The sequence below is a fragment of the Coptis chinensis genome, chromosome 9 (genome assembly GCF_015680905.1).
Source record: "Coptis chinensis isolate HL-2020 chromosome 9, ASM1568090v1, whole genome shotgun sequence".
In the NCBI taxonomy this organism is placed as follows: Eukaryota; Viridiplantae; Streptophyta; class Magnoliopsida; order Ranunculales; family Ranunculaceae; genus Coptis; species Coptis chinensis.
The window spans coordinates 83,141,696-83,153,294 of record NC_141464.1 but is presented as its reverse complement, the minus strand read 5'-3'; the positions used below and the strand labels follow the sequence as shown (position 1 = coordinate 83,153,294).

At 37.5% G+C, this 11,599-nt stretch overlaps 1 pseudogene across 1 annotated transcript; it reads right to left on the bottom strand.

The window, feature by feature from the left end:
- Nucleotides 1–359: 359 nt before the first annotated feature.
- Nucleotides 360–2,143, bottom strand: LOC147478824 (pentatricopeptide repeat-containing protein At5g08305 pseudogene; annotated as a pseudogene). Its single transcript, XR_015209365.1, has one exon. The product of XR_015209365.1 is annotated as a pentatricopeptide repeat-containing protein At5g08305 pseudogene (transcript).
- Between the last annotated feature and the right edge of the window lie 9,456 nt (nucleotides 2,144–11,599).

Sequence of the window (11,599 nt, the reverse complement as noted above, 5' to 3'; positions counted from 1 at the left end):
GCCGAGCACAAAGTGTTATAACCAATACAAAGGTTTCAACCATGATGGTGAGCTGAGGGCCCAAGATTATGGCTTTCCCCTTGTTATCAGAAACTTTGAACCATCTCGGAGGGCGGTCTAACCATCATGGTATGCGTCTCATATTAAAACGGCATATTTTTGTGAGGATGTCACCAAGGACATCCTCACAAAAGTATCAGCTCATTCCCAATATTCAACTTGGTAAAAGTACGGGTGCAAAGATTAAATGATTGCCGTTTTCCCTTGCATCTTCTAATTAGACTAAAGGGATTCAAGAGCCAACTATTGTGAAGACCATCTCCACGACTCCATGGTAGTGAGATTGTCTCCACAAAAAATCAGCCCCAAATTCCTTAGGTAAGTAGTTTGATTTGATATATATGACGGACAAAGAGATGTCTATATACTCATTCCCTTTAATATAATCAAGATTTTAACAATATCCCAAATCATTGCAAGAGAATTCATCTTCTGTACACACGACCATCTTCATTTCCTTCTCTAAATCATCCAGCATTTCATAAATATCTCTGCTGTGAGAGTTGGTAGTATCCCCAACAATAAAATCATGCATGATTCCATCCTGCTCAATGGAACTACAGCCCGTCTCTTTTTTTGCTCCCTTGTGATCCATCTCTCTCCTAACACTGCGAGCATCGTCCCATCTGCCAGCAGCAGCATAAATATTAGATAATAAGACATAGCGACCTCCATCATGCGGTTCCAATGATATAAGACGCTTGCCAACACGTTCCCCTACTTCAACATTATTATGTTTTCTACATGCTGCCATCAAAGCACCCAATTGTGAAGCCTGAGGTTCCATGGGCATGTTAAACAAAATCTCCTCAGCCTCTTGTACTCGCCCAGCTCGACCAAAGATATCTGCAAGACATCCATAGTGCTCAATCCCAGGCTCAATGCCGTTGGCCTTCATGGTTTTGAATATTTCAATTCCCTCCGCAACCATCCCTGAATGAGCACACGCAGACAAAACAGTTACGAATGTGGTTGGGTTTGGCATGGTCCCACGCCTTTTCATTGTGAAGTAGAGTTCCAATGCATCACGTCCATGTCCATGCAAGGCAAGCCCACTGATCATTGCATTCCACAGAACAACATCCTTGTCCTTTATCCTATCAAACAGTTCTAAAGCAACATCAATACACCCACATTTTGCATACATGTCAACTAAAGCCGTCCCAAGCACCACATTCTTCTCCCATCCAAGCTTATTCTCATCAACATAACGATGAACCCATTTCCCCTTATCAAGTGCACCCAAATTACAACTAGCCTTCAAAACACTAACTAATGTCATTGCATCAGGTTTCAACCCAGAAACTTGCATATCATCAAAAAGACTCAACGCCTCAGAAAACCCACCACTCACTACATACCCATCAATCATAGCACCCCAAGAAACCAAACTTCTCTCAGGCATTCTCTCAAACAACTCTCTACCTAACTCCACCTGTCCACTTTTTCCATAAGCAGATATCATAGAATTCCAAGATATCAAATCCAAATTCAAACTCCCATCAAACAACAACCTAGCCTCTATCAAACAACCCATATTACAATACATTTTCATAATAGAGTTCCTAACAATAACATTTTCCTCCACCCCATTCTTAAAAACTTGTCCATGAATCACTCTCCCTAACTTTACCTCCTCAACTAAATTCTCACCACTAGTGTTCACAATGCAAGCCTTTATAACAAGTGCAAATGTATATATATTAGGCTTAACACCACTCCCAAGCATTACCCTATAATGACTAATACTCAAAATAGGTAAGTTAAGTTTAATATACCCTAACATAACAGCATTCCATGTATAAAGATCAGGGTAACTTATAGACTTAAAAATGAGTTGGCCATAAGTTAAGTTTGCATGTTTTGAGTTGAAACAAAACTCAACTAAACGACTAGATGTAAATGGGTCATGAAATAAACCTGAAGTTATAGTATATGCATGAAGTATTTTGAAATCTAGTTGTTGGGTTTGGATGTTTTGTATAAGTGGAAGAATTTGAGAGGGTGCATGAAATGATTGAAGGAATGTTAAGTGGTGTTTTTTAAGGTGGAGTTTCTTAGACATTTTAACATGGCACTGTTTTTTCATATAAGTTTTGAAATATAGTTTTGAGGTGGATCCTTAATATTTCAAAACAAGTTTAGTCAACGTGTACGGAAGGCGGCGCGATATTTTGCAAAATTTCATGATATGGAACACGAGAGTCGGCGGGAAAAATTTAGAGGAAGTTTAATCGGAAACACATGTCGTTAGATCAGGAAAACTAAATTTTTGAATTTTAATCAGAAACACACATTAAATCAGGAAATCAAAATTTATGAAGTTTAGATAGTGGTGAGTTGTGGCCGAATTGGGGTCCGATCTGATTTTTTTTGGGAATGCCATTATGCCATGGTGATCCGATCTGATTTTTTTGGGAATTCTATTATTGTTTCGGCTATATTTAGAAAATTCGGCAATCGGATTTTTTGGATTAAAAATCGGATAATTCGGATAAAAATCAGAAATTATTGAAAATTCAAATATTTTAATATTAAATCTATTTTATAACTTGTACAATAGATACTAATTCTAGGATTTTTAGTTTGTTTATACTATATATTGATTAATACAAGTTAATCCACTATAAATTAGCAAAAAAAAAAAAGGGATTATATTAATACAATTTTAATTACATTAGAACTTTAGATATATTGTATGTAATTCCAAATAATAATTTGGCAAAATCGGATCGGAAAAAATAGGAAAATCGGAATTAAAAAAATCATCCGAAGCCGATCCGAATTTGAATCAGATTTTCGGCAATCGGATTTTCGGAAATCAGACGAGTAATATTGATGCTGAATCTAAAAAAATTTCAGATCGAAATTCGTAAAAATTGGAATTTTGGAAAAAAGTGGAACCCCTAATTTTAGATGATAGACTTATGTATTACCATTTTGCTATCTATGAATTTACTTGCTATAAGCTAAAAAAGTTGTGTTGCGATAGTTTCCTGAGGTTTTATAAGGTTTTCAACATTTTGACTCTCAAAATTCGGTTGTAACTTTCCATTTTACTTGTAGAAAATAAAACATATGTAGATATTCAAAAGATCCTCTTCTATCGGTTTTAAAATTTCAACTTTGTTAAGAGAAATTTACCAAGGTGATGACATTTTCTGATAGCAAAGTCGACAATTCCCGACCATGTAGACTATCAAAAAGTCATTTTATTTTTTTATTAAATAATGCATGGTACCTTTGAGAATTTGAGATGAATTTCCTTGACCCTTTGGTAAATTTGCTAACGCAATTTTATTCCTTCGTCATATTTTTTGAGTCAACTTGGTTAATAAATTTAAAAACTAAAATCCACCACGGAGAAATTTACATTTTTGAGAAATAGTGTACGTGTTAGAGTGTTATTGTACATTATGTTAGTGACACAATCAGTACTTAAATTTCATAAAACATGAAAAATTAATACAAAGGTACACCAAAATGTGTTGAATGTACTTAGTCCAACACTTACGTAAAATTCTTAGATACTAAATATCTCCCTCGAGATATGTTCAAGAGTAATATCGATGTATTCTGCGATCTTCTTTTTCTGTGCGTGTTGTGGAAAAGAAAAATCTCATATATACTGTAAACCTGAGTCCATTTGGTTATTTTTATAACTAACAATATATTTGCGAAATTGGTTTTCGAAGTTAATTAACCCCTAACAAGATTATACCGGCCAATGGGTTCACGCAAAATTTTACTAATAAATAAATTTAAACTTTGTGTGATTAAGTTTTTCTCCTAACAAGATACATTTGCCTCCTGTAAATATTATTATTTCTTCTGACTTCAAATTCAACAGTTTATGTGGAAAACATATTTTATTAATAAAATGAGAATGATCAGATGAAATAATGTGAGCAACAAAAAAAAACCACTTTGAATAGGCAAAAGTATTTAATTAATGGACAGATTATTTAAATAGGCCATTGAGATTATTTGTTGGTGGTTATTATTGCAGGAGTAATACTATACTGACACAGTCAATACATAGTGACGTGGCATGTTGCAACATCGCCAGTATAGTATTACTCCATCGATGTTGCAGTAGTGGTGAAAATATGAACAAAAAATCTCTTTTCTCTCTCTCTCTCAAAACACTTATTCTATTTCCAATATCATCTTTCCATTATTTTTTTTCCATTCTCATCTTTTCTTCATAACAAACCATTCATTCCATTGATTTTTCATGGTGCAACATTGACGTTGCAGTGGTTTTTGTGATGCAACATTGACGTTGGTTGCAGTTGTATTTCTCGGAGCAACAATAATATTGCAGTGGTTTTCATGGTGCCACATTGATGTTGCAGTGATATTTCTCAGGGCAACATTGATGTTGCAATGGTTTTCATAGTATAATATTGATATTGCAGTGTTATTTCTTGGTGCAATATTGATGTTGCAGTGGTAGTTTTTCATAGTGTAAGATTGATGTTGTAGTGCGTACCACGTCATTATGTCGGTCAACTGTGTCAGTGTAGAATTATTGATTATTGTAGTAACTATTTTACTTTATTTTTTAGTAAACAATAAGTTAATATTTTTTTGATGTTGGATCCTTATTCTCTTAACTTGCATGACTTAAATATTGCGTCCACATTGAGAATACAAACTGAGAAAGGGAGAGCTGAGATAGTTTAAAATATGAGTAGAATTTTACTATATTCGATCAATAATAAAAAAATGGAATTACATCATCAAAATTTTCTGCTGTAATTACAAGGAACGTGGGACTGAAGGAGAGCCAAGTGGTGCAGATTTTTTGTTTAGGATAATAACACATTGGTTCCAAAAATTATGTGCCCACTTAATATTTTTTTCGTTCTTAGTACGTTCTAGATAGTTAACAAGGTTGCCCCAACATTTCTCTGGATTGGAAACTACAATTTCCCGGCAACAACTGAGACTGCTGTTTCGACCCCCACCTACGTGGCAAACGTCCATTAGTAGGGGTCTCTATTTTATTCATTTAATCAACAGGGCTAAAGCTCAATTCGCAATATCATGGATCAATGTATAGGCCCATTAACTCATGTGTCTAAGGCTGAACCTTAGCCACATGGCTTGCCACCAATATACGTTGATTTATGTCCAGATTCATTTCTCATCAAAGAGATAGTTATCAGTTGACAGTTATACTCTATCACAATTACTCAAGATACAAGATTACTTGAGTTACAAGGACTCTCTACTCTACCTCTATAAATATCAAACTATTTTTCATAAGGAACTACGTAGAAACTTGATCCCTAGAGAATAGATCTTGGAGTGCGGGCAGCCATTATTTGGTTCGGTTTCATCTCCCCAACATCAAAATCCTCGTTTCTTAGTGCGTTCGTCACCATTGCTCGTTGTGTTGAAGCGGTTTACTGCGAAAAACATAATTGGGCGCCGTCTGTGGGGAACGAGAATTCATTATCACGTGAAACAATCAATATGGTAAGCACGAAGTAGACCAAATAGTCAACATATTCCTCCTACTAACAAGAATCGCAACCCCGAAATTCAAATCGGCCGATGCATGAATCGTTGAACAATCAAGTTGCTCCTAGTAATAGGATCAATTTCGACATCCGATCAGAAGTAATAAGAAACCGTCCGCCTCCGCCTCCGCCTCAAGAAAAGGCAATACAAGTGCCGCCACCCTTAACAACCTTGCAACAAGAAAATCGACAAGTCGGTAATCCTCCATGCGGTCCGCCGTCGTCCATGTCGATCCTTGGTTGACATGGATATGGGCGTGGACATCACTCACGCCAACTAGCGGAAAAGGTGATAGTAATGACCAATTCACCCCTAATACGGTTGGCGGGAGTTCTGACGAGTCAAAAATTTAAATAGGAATTTGAGAAGGAAGCCGGCAAAGAGGCAAAGGCGGTGGGCGATGTTGCAAATTCAACAACATCAAGGCGACCACGAAGGGGGACGCAGCCATTCCAGTGTATGGGACCGTCTTGACGATCCACTTCGTCGTCCCCGAAGAACGTGCTATTTCTCAAAGCACAATCAACCATTCTGCACGCTCTAGGAGTAATGACCCTATTACCCCGTACTTATGGGGAGAATCGGATTGGCGGGGATAACTACTACCCGGACATGTCCCGATCTCAAAGGGAAGATTTACCTCGAGAAGCAATTTCGGGGAAGACCGCCATCCGAGATATGTCCGACACGACCGAAGGCGGGCATCCCGCATAAAGAGCAACAAAACATGGAGAAGTGGTATAATTATTCCGACCACCCGGCCAAGGGTGACTACCGCCTGCCAGACGGGCTGGGTTACGAGGGATAGACAAAAGACAATCACCGGTCGGAGCTGATCGTGGGTACCGCCAAAGATCTCTAACTCCAATAAGAGATAATGGAAGGTATCCGTCTCCATATGGGCACGACCGGGGGCGTTCAGTTGTTCGAGCCAATACTTTAACTCTAACAGAACAACAGCTGAAAGAGTTGATTGCAAAAGAACTTAACGATAGAGAGTCAAGGGATGTAAGAACGAAAAACTTGACAGTCAATGATGGCGTACTTGATAAGTTTTCGGTCGACATTCAAGAAGCTTACCACCATCTCGACTTCAAACAACCCGATTTTGAACTTTATGATGAGTTGGAAGGAGATCCTGGCTTGCATGTTCTATCGTTCAAAAATAAGTTGGTGTTATGGGGTGGAGATGATCCGCTCATATGTAAGCTTTTTCCATCGACTCTAAAGGGAGAAGCATTACGCTGGTTTAGTGAGTTGCCTTCAAGATCAATTCACCAATTCAATGAACTAGAAAATCAGTTTGTTAATCGTTTCCGTCACAATTGCAAGACGCCAAAGGATATCGACTCACTTCTGAACATCAAGCAACAACGTGACGAGAAGTTACGTACTTTTGTTACTAGGTTCCGAAAGGCAGCAGCAGATGTTCCAGAAGTTTCTGATGGGATGCTTCTTTTCGCCTTTAAAGAAGCATTATATTATGAAAGAGACAGAAGTTCGAACTTCATTGTAAGGGATCTTTACCACTCTCTAATTAAAGATGTCCCTAAAACTCGATACGATCTGTATGTTAGGGCTGAACAACACATCCGTATCGAGGAGAACCCTATCGAAAAGCAAAGCAAGGGACAAAGATATTCGAGTAAAGATTTTTTCGAGAGCAAAAATTTTAAGCCGGGCAAGGACGATCGGATCAACAACATAACGATGAAAAGAATGACGGTCGAGGAAGCAAGTCAATTTCAATCGTGATGGAAAAACTCTACTTGAGCTAAAACTGACCCCGCTCAATGCCAAGTACTCTATTATATATGAGAAGTTGAAAAGTGGGAATCTTCTTTCCCCTGCTTTATCCACTTTCAGAAGATACCAAAGCGACAAGGGACAAAGCTTTGTGGTGTAAATTCCATAATGACTATGGCCATGAGACAGAACTTTGTCGCTCTCTCCGGGGTCGGATTCAGAAATTAGTGGAGAAAGGACTTTTAAATGAATATCTTATTAAAAACTCTCAACAGGCAGTTGCTGCAACTTATGAGCATGTCATTAATGTTTCCCATTCTCATGTTGAGTCTCTTTCCAAAAATCAGAGTAAGAATCAAAAGCGTTTGAAAGTTAGTTATGTTGGTGAGTTTAACCGTATCAACAAAGTCGATTTTGTCAAAGGAATCCAGACCGAAACTTCTGAAGAAGAGCCCCTCCGATTCACTGATGATGATCTCCGTGGTGTATATCACCCTCACTATGACGCAATTATAATTTCTGTGTCTATAGGTGCTTCTCGTGTTCAACGGGTAATGATCGACACAGGGGCCACTTCCAGCGTCATTTTCAGTGGATGTTATTCTCAGATGCAACTTCGCGAGGGTATGATCATCGCCGAAGACAATCCTATCATCGGTTTTGACGGTACAACATCTTCAGCGGTTGGAAGAATTACCTTACCAATCAAATTAATGAACAAAGAAGTTGAGCTCGATTTCTTATTGATAGACTGTCGATCCCACTATAACGCAATTTTGGGTAGAGATTGGATACATTCCATGGGGTCGTAGTCTCCACATTTCATCGATGTGTCAAGTTCCCATTCTCTGGGCATATTTGCAAGGTTCGTAGTGACCGGGTATCTGCCCATTCCTGTCATGACAAAGCAATGGATGACTATAAAAAATCTGAAGTTCGAGGTAATACGATCCTTGCAAGTGCCTTGCCCAAGTTACAGTTACCAAGTGGCGTGCCCTCCATCTATAATATTGAGGCTTATGTGCAAGGGCCGCCGACAGTGGATCGACTTTTGGAAGTGCAAGTAGGAGATTCAGCAGAAGAAACCACCTTTATTTCCGCTGAACTTTTGAGCATAGAACAACAAGAGTTGGTTTCCTTTTACAAATGAAATAAAGCGTATCTTCGCTTTGGAAAATTGAGGAAATGCCGGGAATAGACCCTTCTGTTGTCTGTCATAAACTTGACATTGATCCAAGTTTCAGGCCAGTTCGCCAAAAACCAAGAAGAATGACACCTGATCGGAAGCTCAAAGTTAAAGAGGAGATTGATAAGCTACTTGCGGTTAACTTTATCCGACGAGTTACTTACCGAAATGGCTTGCTAATGTCGTCATGATTGCCAAAAAGAACGGACAAATCAAAATTTGTATTGACTTTACAAACCTTAACGCAGCTTGTCCGATTCATCCGTATCCATTGCCACGAATTTCCGAACTAGTGGATGCCACTCCGGGATTCCAACGCCTATCTTTCATGGATGCTTCTTCAGGGTACTACCAGATCTCTTTGAATGTTGATGACAAAGAGTTCACCGCTTTCATTACCGACCAAGGCATTTTTTGCTACACTGTTATGCCTTTTGGTCTGAAAAATGCCGGTGCAACCTACCAAAAGCTTGTCAATACAATTTTTTCCGATCTGGTTGGGGATAATAAGGGAGGCTTATATTGATGATATAGTCGTAAATCGAAGCTTTACCGGTGATCATCTTTCCGATCTTCAACTTGTTTTGATAGGCTTAACAAGTATAACATGAGACTCAATCCCGCCAAATGTTCTTTTGGCCTCTCTTTTCCGAAAATTTCGGGATACCTCATGACTCGTAGAGGTATTGAGGCTAATCTCGATCAGATCCGTGCCGTTATTGATATGCCATCACTAAAAATAAGAAGGAAATTCAACGGCTTCTCGGGTCGGCTTGCCGCTCTTCATAGATTTATTTCTAAATATTCGATCGTTGTCATCCCTTCTTCCAAACTTTAAAGGGGGCAACTTGGAACATTGATTGTGAGATGGCATTGCAACAAATTTGAAGAAATACTTGGTGGGTCCTCCTATATAGACAAGTCCTTCAACGGGTCAACCCATTGGCATGTACCTAGCAGCTACAACTCATTTGTTAGTCTTTGTTCTTTTCGTCGATGATGGTAGACCCGTCTTTTTTATCAGTAAGACGTTAACCGGAGCTGAGTCTCGTTATTCAAAGATGGAAAAAATGGCACTTGCATTGGTTCATGCCGCTCGTCGGTTAAAACAATTTTTCCGTGATTTTTCTTCTCTTCTTTGCCATGTGACCTTTGTTCGCCTGACAAAGAGGGGGCGGTGTTTCGACCCCCACCTACGTGGTAAACGTCCATTAGTAGGGGTCTCTATTTTATTCATTTAATCAACAGGGCTAAAGCCCAATTCGCAATATCATGGATCAATGTATAGGCCCATTAACTCATGTGTCTAAGGCTGAACCTTAGCCACATGGCTTGCCACCAATATACGTTGATTTATGTCCAGATTCATTTCTCATCAAAGAGATAGTTATCAGTTGACAGTTATACTCTATCACAATTACTCAAGATACAAGATTACTTGAGCTACAAGGACTCTCTACTCTACCTCTATAAATATCAAACTATTTTTCATAAGGAACTACGTGGAAACTTGATCCCTAGAGAATATATCTTGGGTACGTAGGCAGCCATTATTTGGTTCAGTTTCATCTCCCCCAACATCAAAATCCTCTGTTTCTTAGTGCGTTCGTCACCATTGCTCTCGTTGTGTTGAAGCAGTTTACTGCCGAAACAACTGCCATTCAAACTCCTCTCAGCCAAATGTATGTCTAGTTCATCTCCACATTGGTCACTAATCTAACATTCTTTATCTATAGCTGATGTGATCGTCAACCCTACCATAATAAACAGTAGTCCAAAAATTAATTTTGTACTTGAAAACATTTCCATGATGTATCTCTACGTTACAGACTTTTGTTTTACTGGTTATGTTGATGTATTGCGGTGGTACAATGAGTAGAGTTTGTGAACAATATATATAGAGGAGAAATATATACAATAAGACATACGAAGAGTTTCATAATAAGTTACGTTAGTAATTTAGTCTGATAATTAACAATTGATTTTCTTATAATGCTATTAATATCCATCTCTACAGTTACTCGAGTTGTTTGGATTTTAATTGGTAGTTTCTTAAAAGAATTAATTTTAAGCTACGGTCCATCTTCAATTTGATGACTTCACAAAAAAAGTTTGACCGTTGGAAAATAAAATAAAATATTTGTCTCGACATCTGAGATCCTTACAGTGACCGGCGTATCGGTTAATTTAATTTAAGATAATCTGCAAGCGAAAAATTCAGATTATATGATCTGGATGTTTAATCGGAAACACACGTTAAATCAGGAAAACAAAATTTATAGATTTCAGACAATAGACTTATGTATTATCATTTTGCTATCTACGAATTTACTTGTTATATGCTAAAAAAGTTGTGCGGCAAAGTTTCCTGAGTTGACACTAAATAAAGTTTTCAGCATTTTTAATCTCAAAATTTGGTTGCTACTTTCCATTTAACTTGTAGAAAATAAAAAAAATAATATGTTGATATTCAAAGGATCCTCTACTATTGGTTTGAAATTTTAAACTTTGTTGAGAGAAATTTACCAAGGTACGATGATGACATTTCCAGATAGCAAAGTCGACATAAATGCTTGACCATATACACTATCAAAAAGTCATTTGAATTTTTATTAAATCATGTATTGTACCTTTGAGAATTTGAGATAAACTTCCTTGACGACTATTTCCGTTAAAACCATTTGTTAAATTTGCTAAGGCAATTTTTTTCCTTAAATTCTTCATATTTTAGATGTCAATTACTTGGTTACTAAATTTAAAAACTAAAATCCACCGCGGAGAAATTTACGTTTTAGAGAAATAGTGTACGTGTCAGAGTGTTATTGTATTTGTTAGTGACACAATCAGTACTTAAATTTCACAAAACATAAAAAAAAAATAATGTGAAGGTACACCGAAATGTGTTGAAAGTACTTATTAGTCCAACACTTACGTAAAATTCATAGATACTAAATATCTCCCTCAAGATATGTTCGAGAGTATAATATCAATGTATTTTCCGATCTTTTTTTTTTTCTGTGTTGTGGAAAAAAAAAATCTCATATATACTATAAACTTGAGTCCATTCAGTTATTT